General features: G+C 39.7%; 1 protein-coding gene across 1 annotated transcript in view; it reads right to left on the bottom strand.

Annotated features, from left to right (window-relative positions):
• CSMD1 (CUB and Sushi multiple domains 1) overlaps positions 1-22,351 on the bottom strand; it is a gene marked incomplete at both ends in the record, with an annotated part of 1,592,168 nt that overhangs the window by 753,037 nt on the left and 816,780 nt on the right. The window lies entirely within an intron of this gene.

The following is a 22,351-nucleotide window of genomic DNA, read 5'->3' on the forward strand; positions in this document are numbered from 1 at the left end:
TTGGTGCAGTAGCAACATAACAGAGTAGAACAAATACCTTAATTGGAATGTTCTGGAAAAATATTTTGGTATACTTGACAAAAGTGTTGGTATGAGACCTGCTTGGTAAAAGTGTGCGCAGCAGCAAGCCCAGACTTGGATGAGCACTGCAGCTGTGGAGATGGCCCTGGAGTGCACACCTGCCTCATGCCCTGCTCTGGACCATGGGAGGTCTGTGACCTTCAGAAGGGTCACAGGGAGCCAGCGTGGAATCCTTCCCCAGGAGGCCAGGCAGTGTGTGTGTGTTAACTGGCATGAGATCATTTTTCCATTTTTATAACCAAGTAAGCCATGCTGATGTCTACAGTGAAGTAGCAGCCCTCAGGAAAAGACCTGCCCTCCCACCTTGCATCCTACCCCCACTGTAAAATGACAGTACACACACACACACACACACACACACACACACACACACACACACACACACCGCTGGTAGAAAAGGAAGAACTAAACAGGCCCAGAAGTAGAAGCCAAAGCATGGTGCTTAGCGAGGTCAGGGCCACTGCCTGGGGGCAGTGCCCATGGACAGAAGAATGTGCCTAGGGGAGCAGAGGAGACACACACACACACACACACACACACACACACACACCTTTTTGCAGAACTGAGGATTAAACCCAGGGGCATTTTACCTCCAAGCTACACCCCCAGCCCTACTTTTTATTCTTTATTTTGAAGCAGGGTCTCACTATGTTGCGGAGGGCCTCACTAAGTAGCTGAGGCTGTCCACAAACTTGCAATCCTCCTGTCTCAGCCTCCCAAGTACTGGGATTTACAAGCTTGCACAACCAGGCTCAGTTTCCATTGATATGTTGATGGACAAGTAGTTGCGGCTATTGTGAATTTTGCTGCCATAGACAAGGACATGCATGTTTCACTATAAGATTCTGGACTTTTGGACTTCAGATAATAGAGAAGAAACCCCAATGGAGTGATGCAAGGATCTAGGGAGGGATAGTGGAGACAGGGAGAATTAATTAAGGGTACAATTTTATGGTATTTATGTATAGATGAGAAATTACCAATATCAACCTCAATATCACACAGAGGGAGACCAGGGACTGGGGAGGGAGCTTGGTAACTCACCGAGGGCTATGTGGATATACGTCTCTATCACACTGAACTACAGTATAAAGGGAGAGTACAGTCCACCCACAAAAGTATATACAAACTGACAGTGGTTGAGTTTATTATTTTCCAATGCCACTTCTACACTTAGTATGCGGATTCTCAGAGTTAAAGTGCTTAGACCTGAAGTGTCTATATTTTCCTAGAATTTCAAATAATGACTGAGCTGATCATTGGACCAGCAAGAGAAAGTAAGAGGAGGAAAAGAACTGGGATAACAGGCTCTGGATGCAACTGGAATATCCCTTCAACAATACAGCTCTGCAATTTAATGAACTTTTTGCTGGGAAAAGAGTAAATGAAATAAAGAATAAAAAGAATGAATATAAAACAAAAATGAAGAGGAAGAAAAATAAGTTGTCAAAGAGTAAAAATACTTTTTTCCCCAAAATCTACAATCATGATCGTGTTTTCTTTGGTAGATATCCTATACCCATGAGTTTTAATTGCAATATGACAAGCTTCATACTAGCAAGTCACATTGGACTTCTTTACATAGTAGTTCATATAGAATGATAGAAAACACTGGAAATCTATGGGGAACCATTAAGGTCTTCCCCTTATTTTTACTAAAAGAAAACTTCTGGCTATCTTTCCGCCCAGAGTCAACAAGTTTTGGGGTCATGGAGGTTTCAAAGTAATTAAGACTCTCTCAGAACTGATGCTATTGTTCTGTCTGAGCTAAGACTAGGTTTGCGTTGTTTGTGTTGCACCAGGGTATTATTTGACCTGCCCGGACTTTGGACTTGTCTTTCTTGTCTGGGGTAACCTGAAGCTAAAAATTATAAATACCACAAGAGAATAAGCCCAATGATCAGCCAGTAGAGATATCTACCCTGGAGTGGACCGGCCATCCTTCCATGTTAGAAATAAATATTATTTGAATTAAATTCTTAGAGTTACATTTTTTCTTCCTCACTCCTCTCTTTGGAACCCGTACTTTTGCCGGCTGGCTCCTGCAGAAATCATCTGACTTCTCCCTTTTATAAGCATCAATCATATAAAACATGAGCAAAAAACATCTTGCTCGTTTGACTAATACCTTAAATCCCAGAAATTCTTCTTAGTATAGTTTAAATCTAGGGTTGCATAATGGTGCCGAAAATGCTTATTTGGCAGATATTTTGACTCTTAATTTCCTAGTTTTTGTAATAAAAATGTTTTGTGATATTGGGTATTAAGCCTCAGAGGAGCATTCTATCTCTGAGCTACAATCTAGACCTATGTTATTTTTTATTTTGGAGCAAGGTCTCACTAAGTTGCTGACGACCTTGCCAAAGGCCTATGTTTCTGAGGCTGGCCCTGAACTTGTGATCCTCTTGTCTCAGCCTCCCAAGTACTGAGATTACAAGCATGTGCTACCATGCCAGGCAGATATTTTCCAAACCACAGCATTGTATCTCTCTATAAACATAATAGCACTTGAGGAAAGGTTATACAGTTACTGTTTATGATGAGCAAAATGTTTGTTTTTAAAATACATCATTTCATTTAAAGCTTAGACAGATCTATAAGTTGATTAATTATATAAGTAGTGCAACATAGTAAATGGTTTTGGAAGTATATATTAAATTGGAAACATCAATTAATGTAACAACTTTTAATTTTTGGAATTATACTTAATTATGAACTTATGTTCTACTTAAAATATATTTTATTTCTCCAAAAATGTCACTAAATGATAAAGTCACTGCTGGGCAGAAATGGCATCCTCTATCTTCAGAATTTCACCTGTTATGAAGCCCCAAATTTAGCACATAACAAGCATAAGAAATTATGGAGAAAAAGACATCAGATAACATAGCCTATTAGGATAACTGAATAAATTTTGACAAAAGTTAGTTTAGAAACAGCTTCATACAAATATATTTTATATGAGTTAGAAGAGCTTAAAGTATAAAATAATGGGTGAATTACTACAATGAGAACCTGTACTATTACAACAAAATAAAGATAACGAGTATTATTGAAATAAAATTAACTTCATAAGTGAACCAATCTGTCTAATCTATGAAATATTTAAATCAAGTATATTAAGCTAAAAATGAAGAACATAAAAATCATGAAGTGATATTTGCAACAACACACCACAGGAATAGTATACTAGCTCATTGGATTAATATTTTAAAGTATATAATTCAAAGAGAAACAAAAAGGAAATATGTCAGTTGAAAATATTAAGCAAGAAGTCGGGATTGGTGGCGCACACTTGTCATCCCAGCATTCGGGAGGCTGAGACAGGAGGATCGAGGTTCAAAGACAGCCTCAGCTACGTAGTGAGGCCCTTTACAACTCAGACCATGTTTAAAAATAAAAAATAGGGCTGGGGATGTACCTGGGAGGTAGAATGTCCCCGGGTTCCATCCCCAGTACCTCAAAAAAATTAATAATAATAAGCAAGGATGGATTCCAGAATAAATAAAAACAATTATAAGCAAGGTTTCAATAGAGAAATAACTTCTAAAATCCCTAAAAGGTAAGCATTTTAGAATATACAAAAGCCAAGAGTCAAACAAGAACAATCGTAGGTTCCTGTTATCAGTGTGCGTTAATAAGAAGCTGGATAGCCGGGCATGGTGGCGCACGCTTGTAATCCCCGTGCTTGGGAGGCAGAGACAGGAGGATTGCGCAGGTTCGAAGCCAGCCATGCTGGCTTAAGAGACCCTGTTTCCAAATTTAAAAAAAAAATGTAAAAATAGGTCTGGGAGTGTAGCCCAGAGGTAGAAGGGCTTCCAGGAACCCTAGTACCACACACACAAAAAAAATCAAGATGGATAATTCAACAGCATAAACAAGGCACTAGAAGTATGTTTCTGTCTTTTGGCCATTTCAGTCCAAAGATTATTAAATATACTTTAGGTGTCTCAAATTGTGTACTCAACCCTTTATATTGGCTTTCTAGTAACCACTTTTAAAAAACCTATTTTTTTTTGTTTTGTCCAAATTTTATAGTTGTCAAAAGTGAGGTTTTGTTTAGGGAAAATTATCCATCAACTTTGAAAGTTATGAAGTAAAATAGCATATAAATTAAGTAAAATTAAAATTAAAAATGTAAATACTATATTGAAAGACAAAAATGTAAGATGTCATCTATATATATAATATTTTGGACTGCAATGTAACTTGGTCATAAGCAATTCTTTTGTATGTGCCAGGCCCTGGGTTCAATCCCCAATACCAAACAAGCAAATAAACCACAAACAAAAACAAACAACCATATATATGTTGAGATTTAAAAATAAAGACTGTAAGAAGTATAGAGATTTTAAAAATAGTTGTGGTATTATAATGTATGAGTGATTTATGATTCCTTAAATGTCTTATCTAAAATAGTTAACAATAAAAAATTCTTAGGTAATTAACAAAAATTGTGGCAACAGCAAAACTAATATACTTCTGCTCTTTGTTTTAGTTGGAGGCTATTCTCTTTGTCTTAAATTCATGGGCTAACATGAGTGAGCAAAACAGTAGTTTCTGTTTCATGTCAATCTACACATGTAAATAAGGTGTTCACAATGTATCATTTCCATTAAGTAAAGAATAACATGGGATTAGCTAATTGTCATGGACTTGTATCCATGACACTATCTAGAAGGCCCAGGAACATTGCTATTTCCCAGTTCTGTAGGGATGCTCACTGCCATGCCATATCTTCAGGGCTTCGGGATCTATCCTTTAGAGCATCCATGCTCCATTCTACAGGATGCAGGCTCCAGGTCTTCACCATTTCTCAGCACCAAGGACAGCAACCAGTGCCCAGTAGTCTCCTATTCCTCTTGAAGGGGTAGATATGTGGACCAAGGAGGGCCAGACACCGCAGCCACAGTGGATAGTGTGGACTGGCAGGGACTGTATGCTGGGGAGCAGCATGCTGTGTGAGGTACCAATGGTGGGAGGTTGTCAGTGCCCTCCAGGACCCTCCACAATTCCACATCTCACCTCAGCTGGAATGCATACAAACGACAAGGCTGCTTCCTGAGGCCTTTCTCTAGCACCAGGAGCACGTTGCACCAGCAGACCACTCAGGAGTGGACACACTCAGGAGCAACCCCCGGCCGAGGAGGGCTGCACTCTGGTGAATAAACAGCCTGCTCTCCTTCTCGTGGTAGGATATTCTGACATGCAATTCTCACACCATCAGGGCAGTGCTAGAGAAACTGTCTATGGGCCCCCATATACTGGCTCCACTCACACCACACTCCCTCAGCAGGCTTCCCTTTCCTGCTGCACGGGCTCTCCTTTTCTCCTCCAGATTAAGTTCACTCCACTCAAATCTGGCTTTCAAAACCCACTCTCAGGGGAAGGGGAGAGCAGAGAAGCACAGGAATGCAGGCTGCATGTCTTTTAAATTATGAACTCATTTTCAATTTTCCATTTGACGCCTCTAACTTTGTTCATGCAATTTCCCCTCACTGTGGCACAGCCTTGGTTTTCTGATATAAATCATAACCATCCTTAATGACCAGCTGAGCCAGCCTCACAGAAAGATGCTCCTGAAAACCCAGCTTCTGCTTCCCTTTCCAATGAGAGCTAAAGGAATCCTCCGTTATAATTTTATTATGTTGACTAATAATGGTGCTGAAGACAGGCTGTGTCACATAGATTACAGTGCTCTTGTTGGAACCAACAGTTGTAGTTTAAGATCATATAAATCAAACAGCACATTGTGTTTACCTTTGTTTCTCATCATTTGTTATAAAAAGAAGTGTTAAATGAAAATCCATTGGAGAGCATTGGACTTGACTCTTCTCTTCCTTGAAGAAGACTGAGAGCAGAGCTCCAGCTTTTCTATGGCCTCAGCTTTGTCTGAGACGAGAATTAATTCACCTTTTTATTTCTAACATCATATTACAGTTCAATATGTAGATTTAGTTTTATTGTCACTTTTAGTAACAAGACCAGCCATAGTAGTAATCATGAGAGTGTAGAATTAAACTCTCCCAACCTCAAATCTTGAATTAATCTACAAAAAAGCATGGTATCTATATACTCATCCTTACTTTTATTCCATCACCAAATTTCTTTTTTTAATTTTATTTTATTGGTGCACTGTATTCATACATCATAATGGGATACAAACTTTTGTAGACATACATGCACACATCACCCAGTCTGCCCCCACCCGATCGCCACCCCATTTTCTCCCCATCCCTCTTTCCCATGCTTGGCTTAGTGGTTGACATCTAGTATTATAGCAATTTATCCAAAATTAAGAATGATAATCTCACATAACAGTTTCATTTGTCTGATACCAAGCTTTTGATGACTTAAAGATAACATTTCAATATTTCTTTTTGCTTTCTCTCTTACCAGAGGATATTTTTTTCTATTTTTTTAGGTGAAACTATCATATATTTATATATTTATTTTTCAGAAAGAAATCTATCCTAATATGGAATATGGATTCTAAATATCCAAAACGATCTTGAAAAAGAACAAAGCTAGAAGCTATATATTTTCTGATTTCAAACCATATAAAGCTACAAAAATTGAAACAGTGTAGTACTGTTCTAAAGGCAGATATATAAACCATTGGAGTTAAATACAAGCCTAGAGCTAAATTCTTCCCTATATTGTCAAGTTATTTTTTGACAAGTTCTCCACGAACATTTGGTGGTGGAAATAATAATCTTTTAACTAAATATTGTTGAAAAATAATAATTACATGGAAAAGAATAAAATTGGACCCTTACCTAATCCCATATACAAGTATTAACTCAAAATAGATAAAAGACCTAAATATAAATCTTAAGACTATAAACTTTTAGAAGAAAATCTGGGTCATAAAACCTCACAACATTGAAATTGGCAGTGATTTATTGGATATGATTTCAATGGCACAGGCAACAGAAGAATATACAAACTCCCTAAAAAAAAAAAAAATATTGTATATCCAAAGACAATGTAAACAGAGTTAAAAGTTACTAATAGAATTGGATAAAATATTTCCAAATGCTATATCTGAAGGTATATTAATATTCCAACTAGAAATCCTAAAAATTAACAACAATAAAGGCAAACAATACCATTTAAAGATAGGTAAAAGACTAACATAAATAATGAATCTCCACAGAAAACCAATCTTAGTTGTCTGTTGGATGGAAAATCTTGTTTCTCTGGTTCTGGTGTGTGTTACCTATTTCTTCTTTGTAGTTAATCTCTTTGAGTATTTTCTCTAGTGCTGGTTTTGAAGACATAAATTCCTTCAGTTTCTGTTTGTCATGTGAGCTTATTTCTCCATCTAATTTGATAGAAAGTTTTGCTGTGTAGGAAATTTTTGGCTGGAAGTTGTTTTCTTTCAGAGTTTGGAATATGTTACTCCAAGCCCTTCTGGCTCTCATGACTTGGTTTGGGAAGTCTGGAGTGATTCTAATTGGCTTGCCTCTGAATGTCACTTGGCCCTTTGTTTTTGTTGCCTTTAAGATTCTCTGCTTGGCTTCCACATTGGTCATTTTGACAATTATGTGGCGTGGGGATCCTCTTCTCCGATCCTGTCTAAAGGGAGTTCTATACGTTTCCTGGATCTGTGTATCAACCTCTTGCTCTATGTTTGGAAAATTTTCTGCTATTACTTCCTTGAAGAGATTGTTGATCCCTTTGGTATCACTTTCTTTTCCCTCCTCTCTTCCAATTATTCTTAGGTTAGCTCTCTTAAAATGGGCCCATATTTCTTCAATATCAGATTCCTGCTGTCGGATATTTTTTCTAGATTAGAAACTATGCGTTCATTTTTGGAATGATCATTTTCTAAGAGCAAGATTCTGTTCTCCATGTGTTCTAATTGGTTGTTTGTGCTTTGAATTGAGGCCTTTACTTCATTAATTGCATCCTTTATCTCTTTTTGGCTCTCTCTGAGTTCTTTTCAAAGCACCTCTATTATTTCTACAGTTATTTTCCTGATTTGATCTTCTAGAAATCTCTGATTTTCTGTTTTATCGGGTTCTGATGTTGTAGGGTTGTGGGCATTCATTTCTCCAGTGTTATTCCTCTTTCCCATGATTTCGGAAGTTTGTGCCTTCTCTGGGTTCTTCCCTTGGGTCACTATGACTTCACTTAAGGTGCTCTGGATCTCGAGTCTGTAGTATCTCAGACCCCACTACTCCTTTACTGGGTTGTATCACAGAGTCTCCGACCCAGGGAGTCGATAGAGGCTGCTTTAAACTATGGGGGGTGCCAGGTTGCACATTCTCCTATGGTGTGATATCTCTGCCACCGCCACTCCCCCACTGGGTCAAGTCCCAGGGAGTACAGTACTGGGATTTCTCCTCTGTGGCCCGCAATTTGACTCACTGTTCTTGAGTACGCAGATGTAGCTGTACTGGACTCAGTGAATTCACTGCTGCTGCCACCGGTGGCAATATGGCGCCGCTGCTACACCCTTGGCTGTGAGGCTGGCGTATTTTTTCTTCTCTGGTTTTGAGTTCCACTTTGAGTCCCTGCAGCGTGTGCTGAGCTCAGCCACTGGGAGCTTTAAATACTCTCTGCACCGAAAGATCCCGCCTGGCTGTTTTGCAGCGGCTCACCTTGGCTTGCTGTAGCCTTCCGATGAATTCGCTGCTGCCGCCGGCAGTATGGCGCTGCTGCCGCGTCCTTGGGCATGAGGCCGGTGTATCTCCTCTGTGGCTTTGAGCTCTGTTCTCAGTCTGCTTTCTCTCTGGAACCTGGTGGTTTTTTTGTTTCTCTGGTGATGGTGTTTTTTGGCTATGAAAGGCACTGATTTTGTGGTAATGGAGATTGGTTGTTAGCAGGGCTCTTAAGCCCCGCTTTTCTCGGTCGCCATCTTCCCGGAAGTCATCATAATTTTTTTTTTTTTCCGGTAGTACTGGGGGTGGAACTCAGGGGCATTTTATCACCGAGCTACACTCCCAGCCCTATTTTTTATTCTTTATTTCTGAAATAGGGTCTCACTGAGTTGCAGAGGGCCTCACTAAGTAGCTGATGCTGGCCGCGAACCACGATCCTCCTATCTCAGCTTCCCAAATGCTGGGATTACAAGCATGTGCCACCCATCACCAAATTTCTATGAGAAGTATGAGGATCTGAAATATCTGTCACATTAAAATATTTCCTCAAATCTCATCTTGAATCCTCCATCTCAGTGAATATATGTGAAAGCTTGGAATGTCACTTAGGGTAGATTGCAATCCCTGAGACTGAGCCTTAAACCATAAAAATACAAAGATAACTAATGAAGACCTTGCTGTTTTAAGACAATTCCTATATCACATGATGACACATGTCCTACAAAGCGTTGGTAAATAGAAAAAAGGAAAAAGCAAGTTTTCTTTTAAATGAATACAAAGAGTTAACAATTTGGCAATCATCAAAATGAAAAGACCACCTAAAGAAAAATATATTTTCAAACTGTACATCTGGCAAGATCTTAATATCCATAATATATGATGATTTCAAAAAATTCAAAGGTAAAAACCAACAATCCAATTAAAATGGATAATTGGCTTAAATAGACATTTTTCAAAAGAAGACATACAAATGTCCAGAAGAAACATGGAAAAATGCTTACAGTCACTATCAGAAAAATGCAAATCAAAAACAAATGAAACATCATCTGACTTCAGTAAGGCAGAGTTATTCTCAAAAAGACTGAAGATGGCAAGTGAAGGGAGAATGTGGAGGAAAAGGAGCCTGCACACTGTAGGTGAGGGTGTGCATTAGTGCACCCATTACAGAGAACAGAATGGTGGTTCCTCAGAAAACAGCAAACATAAAGAGCATCTAAAACTTAGTGCTGGAAAGACCAATAATCCAATCAAAACATAGGGAAATGAATCAAACTGACACTTGTCAAAGAAGAGACACAAATGGCCAATAAATATATAAAAATGTTTAATATCATTAGCAATCAGTGGAACGCAAATCAAAACTACACTGAGATTCCATCTAACCCCAGTTAGAATGGAAATCGGCAAGAACAAAAATAGATGTGGTGATGATGTAGAGAAATAGGGATGCTTGTGCACTGTTAGGGGATTGCAAATTAGTATAGCCACTGTGGAGGTTAGTGTGTAGGTTTCTCAGAAGACTGGCAATGGAACCACCATATCATCCATCTATACCACCACTCCTGGGTATCTCTCCAAAGTGATTTCAGCCAGAAATGACAGCGATTCGTGCATGTCCATTTCTACAGCAGCACAAGTCACAATAGCCAAATCGTGGAACCGGCCTAGCTGTCCATCAGGAGATGAATGGATTCCAGAACTCTGGGATATGCACACAATGGGGTTTTACTCAAACATCAAGAAGAACAAAACAGTGTCGATTGGATGAAGCATAGAATATTGTGCTAAGTGATGAAGAGTATGTTTCCCTCACATGTGGAAGCTAGAGAGGAACTGTAAAACAAAGAGACTTCAGATAAAGGAGGAGAAACTTCAGTGGAGAGAGAAAGGGGGTGAGAGGAGGGAGGAGGGGAAGCAGAGTTGCAATAAGGTTAATTATTTAAATAGTGCTATGTACATGTATAAAATGATTGACACAAATGTCAATGACATGCACAGTATGTACAGGGAGGGGAAGTGTAGTGGAAAACACATTAAGTCGTGTGTGAATGTACATTCTTATCACTGGCATACCTCACCAGGATGTATAATTACAATGCACCAATAAAAATATATAAAAGTAAATACATATGACCCAGAAATCCCACTATTGGATATATATCTAAAGGATCTGAAGTCAGTACATTGAAGAGATGTCAACACCCCCATGTGTACTGTAACAATATTCAGGATAGCCAAGAAATAAAAACAACCTAGTGTCTATCAATTAATGGATGGATAAAAATATTTTGTATAGATACACAAAAATATTACATAACCCTAAACAATAATGAAATCCTGTCACTGGAAAATATGCTACTAGATATCATTATCTTGAGTAAAATAAACGAGGCAAAGGAAGACAAGTACTGCTTAATCTCACTCATATTAGAAGTCTTAAGGAGGTGGGTTATATAGAAGTTTAAATAAAAACGTGCTTACCAGTGCCTGGTGAGAGTACTGGGGGGAGGAAAGGGAGGGAGGGAGAAAGGATGATCAGAGAGTACTGAGTCACAGTTACATAGAAACAAGAAGTTCTGGAGTGTTACTGCATCGTAGAGTAACTGTAGATGATGATAATGCACTATATATTTTTTTAAAAAAACTAATAATTTTGAAAGTTCCCATCATAAAGAAATGATGTAGCCAGGCGTGGTAGCCCATGCTTGTCATCCCAGCATTCGGGAGGGAGGCTGAGACAGAGGATCACGGTTCATGGACAGCCTCAGCTACTTAGTGAGGCCCTTTGCAACTCAGTGAGACCCTGTTTTAAAATAAAGAAAAAAAATAGGGCATAGGGTGTAGCTCAAAGGTCTAATGCCCCTGGGTTCCATCCCCAGACCTGCAAAAAAAAAAAAAGAAAAAAAAAAGAAAAAGAAAAAGAAATGATGTTTGAGGCAATAGGCATATTTAACCTGATTAAGTTTTAAACAATGTATACATGTATCAAATATTATATTAACACACTGACATGCCCAAGTTTTGTGTATCAGTTTGAAAAGTAAATTAAAAAAAAAGAGTGAATGTCAAGTTAATCTGCACTTCTCAGCACCAGCACTATTGCTATCTGGGCCACGCAGTTCTTTGCGGTGGATAGCCGTCCTCTGCTCTATAGGAAGCTGAATATCCTCCTAGTCTCTGGTAAGTAACAGCTTAACACCTCCTAACCAGGACAGCTGAAATCATCTGCAGATATTCCCAAATGCCCAGTGTGTGGGGGGTGCTACTTCTGGTAGAGAACCACTTATTCAGCCTAAATCCATTGATGTTCTTCCTGGTCACACCGTCTCATAGTACCCTGGAACTTTTAAGCCAGGGAAACAAAATCCTACTAAAATGTTATACCAGATTCATTTTGTCAAGATTAATTTAGTACTAAATAGTTGGCTTATTTAGATTTATTAAAGCATAAGAATAATAAACATGGTATTTTCTCTTAATCTATCTTCAGAAAACAATTTGAAAGAATTAAATACAGCATTAATTGAAGATCAGCACTGAAACATGTCAGTTGTTTTCTATTAAAAATGAATGTAGAGCCAGCCATGGTGGCACAGACCTATGATCCCAGAATTTGGGAGGCTGAAACAGTAGAATTGCATTTGAGGACAGCCTCAGCTCTTAGTGAAGCCCTTTGCAACTCAGTGAGACCCTGTTTCAAAATAAAAAAGTAAGGTTGGGGGTGTAGCTCGGAGGTAGAATGCCCCTGGGTTCCAACCTCAGTGCTTCAAAAAAAAAAAAAAGCAAGCTAGATAAATGAACTTAAGTAGACAATAGCTCTTAAACTTTCTATTTTATCTCTTATGAAGACATAAGAATCTGTAGAAGGATAACAGTTTGTCAAGATTATTTTATTTAAACATTTCTAACCCTAGGAAAATAATTTTTATGAAAAATATGTGTGATAGATGTAATTTTTATATAAAATTATACCTTCAGATGAAAAAGCTATTAACTACTCCAATATTATTTCATAAGCCAGATTGGAACTATTATAAAAAAAACTAGCAACAATGGAAAAATATACTATTATGTTATTAGTAAGCCCTTTATTCCTTATTATATTCCTTATTATTTATAATTAAAATACTAACCATAAACATTTTACTGGAAAGATCCATCTAGGATTTCCAATAGTCAGTATTATTAGCTGGAATTTGGGAAAATTATAACCACAGAATTTTTGCATTATTCATAGACTGCAGGGCTAGTCTGTGTAACACACACACACACATACACACACACACACACGATAATATTTTGATGATATTTAAGAGAAATTGACTAATCACATTCTCAACTTCTTGCTGTAACTGACAAAAACCAAAGTAGATGATTAAGAAAATAATGTGGTGTGTGTGTGTGTGTGTGTGTGTGTGTGTGTGTGTGTGTGTTTCTATTGTGGTGCTGAGTCTGGGATGGAACCCAGTACCTCCTATTTTCTAGGCAAACACAGCCCCTCTAAACTGAACCCTTTGAGTTACCCTGGGCTTCAGTGTGAGACTGTCCATATATGCATCTTGTGAAGCAACAGCTTACCATTTCCCCCAAGGGATGCACTTTTTATTGGAAAAAAAAAAGTGGAAAGCTTTTTGGAAGGTTTGGAAACCTGAATTATGTTTCCTACTGAACAGGATAGTGCAGCTCAGGTTCTGGTGCAGCTCACACAGAGAGCTGTAGCTTCAGGACCAGGGGAGGGAGAGCCAGCCCTGGGACAGAGGAGGAGAGCTACGGGACCTGACACACTCTCAGAGGCTGAGCCTCCTGCCCTGCTTCCTCAGAGGGCCGCCCCACAGAGAACAAATGGGTGTCCAGTGCGCAGGCTTTGGCTCCAGTGCCAACTTCCTATCATTGAAACTAATTTTAAATCTATTTCCTATATTGATTCTTATAACGTCTTGCATTTGAAAAAAGGTTGTACAGCTAGAATGTTTTTGAGTTCATCCAAATGTAAGATAAAATTTTCAATAAAAAATGTATTTAGATCTACTGAATTCTATAAATGAGGAAATAATTCTAAAAATAAGCAGATATCAAAGTCCACTCACTTGTATTTGTACTCTACAAATTTCCAACTTTTAAAAGTTTATTTTTCAATTTTAAAATATATCCCTTGCCTGGGTATACATTTTACTAGGAATTTATCTTATACGTTTAATTAAAAATGCAGAGTAAAGCATTATTTATAAGCATAGCTTTTCCATACTTATCATAAAAACATGAAGCCACACACACAGGTAACAGATAAACTACTAAACAAGGTATGAAGCTTCCTTTTCATACGGCCTTCCCACATGTTGACCAAGATTCCATGATGTAACTTCAGTGAATTTCTAAGTCACAGCACCAGATTTACAAGACTCAGGGCATATAATCAGATGTGCAGTCTCATATCAATTTTTTTTTAAAATGTAGGAGAGATAGCAGGGGAAAATAAAAATACAAAAAATATACAATATCCAAGGTATAATCCTAGAACACATGACCTAGCAAGTCTTCTCTAAAATCAGATTGTCTGCATTTGAACCAGTTTCTGCTACCTACTTTTCTGGCTCCTCTGGAAAGTTCTTATGTTCTCTGGGACTCGTTTTCTATAGTAGGCAAAGGACAATGGCACCCATCTGAAGGCTGTCGTGGGCAGCAAGTAAATTAATAACTATAAGGATTGTAACCGGGTGGGCACCTGCTAACTACTCAGGAAAAATTGCTGTTGTTAATTTCCAAGTTGGCACATGGTGATCACTTTATCAGAGCTTATTAAAATGGTCCAGAAAGTTGTTATAAAATTTTAAATATTTGTTGCAATGAGTAAGATAAATCTTCTTCCCAAGTCTCTACTTCCGTCACCAGGAGCGGGGTCAACAGGACGCGGCTTCCTTCCCCAGTATTACCTCTTTCAGGGGTGAGGGTAAAATGGGCCCAAGTGACAGATGGTCTCCACCCCAATCCCAAACTTCTTGCTCTCCTAAACTTACCACTGTTTATATCCAAGACCACCGGGAAAATGTCCTTGTTTACAACAGTCCTGCCCGAAGCCCCAGTCTCCTGACAGCCATTATGCTTCAGCCTCATTTCTCCAAAGACCTACACATCACATCCTCCAGCCTCTTATCCTACCCCTCTGAGCTCTTCAAATCCTTTAACTTTGCTGTAATTTGTTAATACTTTTATTGTTGTGTTGTAGTCGTAGAGTTGCACGTCATGACTTAGGTAAAAGTGATGGTGACATACCTGCACGGCACTCGGTGTTCCCCTTTACCTCTCCCTTCTCCATTGAGATTAGCATTGGTATTCTCAGTAACGGTCATGGAGTGAACGGAATTGCTTTCTTCATCAATTTGTCCTTTCCCTCTCCTCCCCTAGACCACCTCCCTGGCTCCACTGAGCTTTCTTCTCCATTATCTGGGGTGCCTCTTGTGTCCTGATTACTCTCTTGCTTTTGCACATGAAAGAAAACATATGACCTTTTATTTTGTGTGACTGGATAATTTCACTTAACATAGTGCCTTCCAGGTTCCTCCAATTTCCTGAAAATGCCATGGTTTTCTTTAATGATTTCTTAAATGCTGAGTAGAATTTCATAGGTCGGTTCCATAATTTGGCTATTGTGAAATGCATTGCTACAAAGATGGACATCATTTAAAGTGAGATTCCCCGCATCTCACCTACTTCTGAGATGGTCTTCTCCCTGCCCCCTCGCTGGATATCTCTGGACAGAGGTGCTCCCAAGACCTGCACACCGCCACTGCTGCACCTGAGCGCCTCTGTGGACCCATCACACTTCCCTCTCTTCTGCTCTTTTCTCCCTAAGGTGCCCCAGCTTTGATGCTCTGCTCATCAGAGCTGGACACGCTGTCATGCCTGGACCACTTTAGCTTCTGGCTCAATCCACTACTCTACCTTTCTCTCCCCAGTGTCATCTTGTTTTGGCTAATTTCAACATCAACACATGCCATCCTTTGAGTTCTTTGTTCTCTAAGTTCAGTAGCCCCCGACTTCTAGCAGCCGAACTGTAACCTGAACACAGGTCCCCTTCACCACACTTTCTACCTTGCTTCCAGAAGGTGATTCCTTTCCAGAGCTACAGGCTCCAGGGTTGCCTTCTCAGATCTGCCTTTCTGTATTTCCGGATCCTTTACTGGACATCTCCCTTTCTCATCTGACCATCCTGAGATTTCACAGTCATCATTTTTATCAGTCCCCCTGCCTTTACCAACACTCAACTATCAGCAAGAGTACACAGGACCTTGGATTCAAGTCTGAGCTCAGGCCCCTCTCACTCCCAGGATGGGAAAAGGCCTGGAGAAAGCCAGACATGCCTGGCAGGTCTCTCCTTAACCTCTATCGTTAACTGGCCCCAGTGATGCCGCAACCCCAATCCCCTCACCCTTCTCAAACAGCCCCACTCCAGGGTTGCCCCTGGCCCCAAGACCCTATGGCTTTCATGGGAATTTAAGTGACTCTTAGGGTAATTTTAATGCTACTGAGCTCTCAGCAAATTTAAGAAATGCTAATATCAACATTTAGAGAGCTACTGTAGCAAAACTACCAGGGCATCTGAGATCTGTTCTATGAGTTTTCAAAACATAAATAACATTCCTAGAATTCCATCCCTAGGAAACAATTAAACAGAAGAAACAAAGGCAGTGTGATATGCGTAGTCACTAATTATAGCATTATGTGCAAAAGCAAACATTGGCAACACTCATTAGGTTTAATTATGGTGAGAGATAATAATTAGTATGATATCGAGAATAAAATTACGCCAATTAAATTTGAAATGTTTGTGATGTAATACCAAAGACACGAAGGAGAATGTCAATGCAGTTTTCTCTGTCGCAGGGCGGCCTCCTGTCTCCCCTCCCCCCAGCCCCACAGAGGTTGCAACGAGGTCTCGAAATGCCTGCTATCAGGCATTTCGAGCACCTCATAGAATCTCCACCAGTTTCATGGGATTAAAAGTAGTAGCAATCCAATTTAAGAGCTTTGGAATCTGCGGCTCTGTAAGGACAGCTTTGCTGAGATATGCCAGGTAGCGCCGGATGAAGCTGGACCTCAAATAATAAAGTTCTCACCATCAAACACGTCCCTCACTGCCTGTCATGCTGGACCGCATTCACCTGGACAGGTGTTTATGGTAGCACTAGACACACAAATCTCCATCGCTTTATGCCTAACATGATAACTACCTGGGATAAAATAATAAAAAATAATATGAAGTAGCCTGCCATACTGAAATAATTGGCAGAGGCTCTTATTTTATAAACTTGGGCCTTAACATTGTATTTAATGAGATAATATATGAAGACCATTCTTGGCAAAAAGTATATAGCATAGAATATATGCAAAACAGCAAAATGTTTACTATAATATTGATATTTTTCTGTAATTTCTTTATTCGGTTTTGGTAAAATTTCACACTGGATTTTTTTTCAGTGTGCAAGAAAATAGCTTAAAGTTAAATTATCTAAAACTACTCAAACTTCATTTGAATCCAGGTCTCCTACATTAAGCCTGTCCCTTCAGCCAGGCATGGTAATGCACACATGTAACCCAGTACTTGGGAGCCTGAGGCAGGAGGATCTCAGGTTCACAATCAGCCTCAGCAAAGCCCTCAGCAACTTAGGGAAACCATGCTCAAAATAAAAAATAAAAGAGAGTCTGGCATATAATTCAGAGGTAACATGCCCCTGGGTTCAGAACCACACACACACACACAAAAAAAAAAAAAAATAGGGCTGGGGGTATAGCCCAGAGGTAGAATATCACTGGGTTTTATCCTCAGTAATACAATACATAAATAAATTTAAATTTAAAAAGACTGTCCAACCAGTTTAACTGTGCATTGTCTGGTTCTGATATGACAGATCCCCGCGAATCCATTTTGCACTGTGACTTTGCTTCCATAGCTGATAAAACACAGCTGTGTTTTAAATATCAGAGAATTTATAGGCACCCATAAAGGCATGACTGTGCTTCCTTCTCTCCCTGCAGCTCTATGTTCCCCAGCTCCTCCGCCCCTGCATCAGAACCTGCAGAACAGCTGCAATTAGAAAGCCTGACTGACATTTCAGAAAGCTCCAGCAAGTGATGTACTGTCATCTGCAGTCACATTAGAGAACATTTATCAATTAAAGGCTTTGCAGCTTGAGGCAGCTACAAACGGAGTCTGGGCATGCATCATTTAGCAGTTTTATTAAAGGCTTCCCTGATACTTCTGGCTCTTTATTTATTGGCATTTCATTTTCTGACTCTCCTTCACTTTTCCAAGAACACATACCATCCTCAAATGGATAAAATTAGTCAACTCTTTAAAAAATCGAAACAGCTGCCACATCCTTATATTCCCTAAAACTGTCACACAATAGTGATGATGTGCTTTGACATATTGACGTGAATATTTATCTTAAATGTGTGTATTTAGACAGAAAGAAACCAGGCTAGCACCGTATTGTGCAAGCAGCCTTAGTTTCCAGTCATGCTCCTTATGTTGTTCCTCTTCTGTGGTTTATAGATCATACTTTCCAACATAAACAGCGACAACAAAACATCCTCCTTTCAACAGTTTCAATGAAAGTACAGGGAGAGGGGATCATGAAAGCATGTCAGACGCAGCTTCGTCACCTTTGCCTTAGAGCTATGGGCCTGACGCCTAACCTTGCAGAGAGTCACAGCTCATGTAGAAATTCTAAGTTTAAGACCCGGCACATTCCAAGGGGTTGGTATCCAGAATATTTAAGAAACCCAATAGCAAATAATATTAACAACAATCCAATTAGAAATGGGAAAATTATCTGAATAGACATTTTTCAAAAGAGAACATACAAATATCTAAGAAGTGTGTGAGAAAATGCAGAACATTTGTAAGCACCAGGGAAACTCAAATCACCATGGATGATATCTTGCCTAGATTGGAGTGGCCGGTACCAAAGACAAAGTCAAAACAAGCAATGAAAAGCGCAAGCTGGAGAGCGTGCTGAGGAGGAGAAAGGCACAGGCTTTGTGAGAATGTAAACTAGGAGCAGCGCTATGGAAATTGTGGTAGCTCCGTAGAACTGAAGTGAGGTACACCAGAGGATCCCCAGTCTCACCAGTGAGTGCACACCCAGAGGAAATGAAGTCATTTTATGAAACAAATCCCTGCATTCTCATATTTACGGCAGCATTCTTCATATTCCCCGACATAAGAATCAACCAAGATGTGCATACTTTGATGAATGGATTAAAAATGTGGTATGTATACAAAACAAAATATTATTCACCCACAAAAGAATGAAAGCCAGTCATTTGTAGCAATATGGATGGAATCTGAGGACCCTGTATTAACTAAAATAAGTGAGATATAGAAAGACCAATATAACATGTTCTCTCTCAGAATATTTCTAAAAAGTAAATTGAAATGTAAAATAGCAATTAATTGGAGCTGGGAAGATGAAGAATTCAGTCATTGAGTCTTGCATTGTAAGTAGTTGTGCCCATGGAATACTGCTTTTTACTATAAATGCTCCTAAAGTCTTTTATTTATTTATTTATTTATTTATTTATTTATTTATTTATTTATTTTTGCAGGTCTGGGGATGGAACCCAGGGGCATTCGACCTCCGAGCTACACCCCCTGCCCAATTTTTTATTCATTATTTTGAAACCGGGTCTCACTGAGTTGCAGAGGGCCTCACTAAGTGGCTGAGGCTGTCCGCAAACCTCCATCCTCCGGTCTCAGCCTCCCGAATGCTGGGATTACAAGCGTGCGCCACCACGCCCAGCATAAATTATTAAATTCTTAATCATGTGCATGAGCTACTTAGATTCAAGTAGCACTGGTGAAAGCATTAGACTATGAAAACCCTCGCTGACATCAGAATGTCCAGGTTAGAAGTTTAAGAGAGAGGTCACCCAGTTCAATGTCCCATTCCTCACCCGTGTTGCAGAATAAGCAAGCCTCCTGGCTGCTGCTGCAGGCGCTGAGGTGTGAACAGGCCACACACGCATTAGCATTAGCCATTGTCAACAGGCACCGTGTACATGTGATGTCCTAATGCTTCCTGTGGGAGTTCACCTGCCTGGAGAGCAGGAGGCGCAGACACACCAGTGCGGTTTACGTGCCACACAGGTAAAGATGAGCTTCTCGGGACAGGCTCTAACTAGGAGTGTCCAGACTCATGGTTTTGGGGACCTCAGCTCTGTGATATTGCTAAGAATTAATTTTTGAAATATAGTTGACAGTTTTAAGTGCCCCACTGTAGGACAAATAAGGCATGCAGAATGTGCTGTGCAGGTAAGAGAGTGCATAGCTCTCTGGCTGGGGTAGGCTAGCACTAGCATAGATTCCAGTAGATCTTACTATCAGTAGATTCCTACTGAAATTGTACCAGCTTCTTTCTGAGGTCCTGTGATCCCTCAATGTCCATTCGTCTTCTAAGTGATTACAACTGTGGGACTGGGCAGCTGATCTCAGATGTGATGTGCATATATGTTCGTGTACTTTTAACATTATTATAACTTTATTATGATGTATAATTACATTGAACTAGTGAGTATAAAGACTGAAAGACCCTGAGTTGGCGTGATGGAGAGGAAAGAGAAAGCAGAAGGCCACAGGGAGAATATGAGGAGCAGTTTCCAGCCTCGGAGGATAGTGCTACTCATGTAGAGATTTATTTGGGTCTGGCGGTTTCTTCTTTATATGGGTGGGGGTCCTGACAAAACATTCATCTGTATTTCTTTACCTGTCTCCTGTGATTTGGTGACACAACTGGAGATGGCTGCTGCCACTTTTTGCATTTTGATTCAAGAAAAAAACCTTTGTCTTTGGTTCTGGCACTTTGTTCCTCCCCTAGGTCCTGGAACTCAAGGACTCAGTGTCAATGTATACATTGGCCCCTAATGTCATGATTTAATAATTCATGATTTAATAACAAGCCAGGGGAAATACAAAGCAAGTGAGGAGGATGTCTCAAAAATAAGGGGCAAGTGTCCTTCACTGACTCCATCTGCACTATCTTTCTCTCTTTACATTTCTCCTCCACACAGATACCCCCTGCATGTGGTGATGGGGACTTCCAGAGGATGGAGAAAGAGGTGGCAGAGGAAGTGAGGCTCAGGAAGGCAGGGGCACCTTGTTAAAACTCAAGGATGATGCAGAAGAGCTGGGGGTTGTTCCTTCAGAAAGACAGCACTGGTGCCCTGTTCCTGAAGAGGAGCAGGTTCAATCTTGGCTTTTTGTTTATGGGAACACTTTTGGGTAAAGTTGTTGAATTCAATTCTTCACCAAACTGAATACATGTTTATGACAACTTCTCAAGGGACATACATGTGTGTGTCATTTTTCAGGATATACAGTGCCTTTGGAATGAAAGTAAGTTTGTATGGGGCTGGACAAGAACCATTGTGATGGACAGTGGCAGCAATGCTACTATGTCCAGGAGCATCCTCCAGCGATCCTGAAACTAAAATAGAAATTGGCAGAGCAGGAAATGTGCTCAGTTTTTTTTAGAATGATCTCATTCTACGTTGCTGAAATTCATTCATTCATGTCATTCCTAGATAGGCCACATCTCCACATTTATAAGATTTAGATCATTGATTTTTTAATGACTCAGTTATCCAAATTAATAAAAAGTTGTCTTTCAATTTGTTTTATTTAATGCTCTTTGAATTCTTGCTAGGCCAACTAGTGAATAAAATACAATTTACTACAAATGTATTAATCTAGAACATAAAAATTATTATGAGAAATACACCTTGAAATAGTTGGAATTTAATAAAAATTCGTGATAGACTAGGGAACCTGATTGGTAGATCATTAAGTTAACTTTGACTATATATTGATATGATTGTGAAATTAGTAAAGAACCTTCAATGGAATGGTGTAAAGAATCTACTCTGAAAAAACGTGAACAAAAAGAAGTATACTGAGTCAATACCTGTGGATTAGGCTGTTTCTTTGTAAAAGAAAGCCAAGGATATAGTGAGTCATAGTTTTCATGGTTGTATTTTATATCCTGGGAGGTCACAAACTACTTGAAGAAACACCATGAAGGCATTAAATTAATATATAAAATGGCAATAAAATGCCATAGACAATAGGACTTTCTTTAAGCAATTAAAAGGGGGGTTGGAACGTTGATAAAGGACTAAATTTTGGACATCAGTTTGCAGTTGACAAATAAGAAAGGTTCATGGCTATAAGAAGGTGACAGGGTGGAAAAGGACCACGAAGCCAAAGCTGGTGCGGGTCATGGGGGGCGGCTGGTGTCCAACTCTGTAAAGACAGCTGCTTGTTGAGTGTGCAGCTTCCCATGGTGCAGAAGTTCTCAGCGAGGCAGACCATCATAACACACAAGGCAGAGAATGCGGGCTGGGGGAGCAGCACTTGAGCTCAGGGGAGATGGGGTCACCCAGCTGTGGGATTCTGTGCGGGTTTCTGGGGATTCACAGAGGGGCTGCGCCATTTTTGTACAACTTCAAGAAGCACCCCAGCACCACACTGGTCTGCACCTTCCTCTAGTTGAGTCACAGAGACAGCCTGGCTGAGAGACCAGGCCACAGTGACTTCTTCCTGGGAAGGAGGGATCTGCAGTAAGAGTATAAAATGAAGTCTGAAATTCCAGACATAGAGGTTT

Source organism: Muscardinus avellanarius (genome assembly GCF_963383645.1).
Source record: "Muscardinus avellanarius genome assembly, chromosome: 14".
Taxonomy (NCBI): Eukaryota; Metazoa; Chordata; class Mammalia; order Rodentia; family Gliridae; genus Muscardinus; species Muscardinus avellanarius.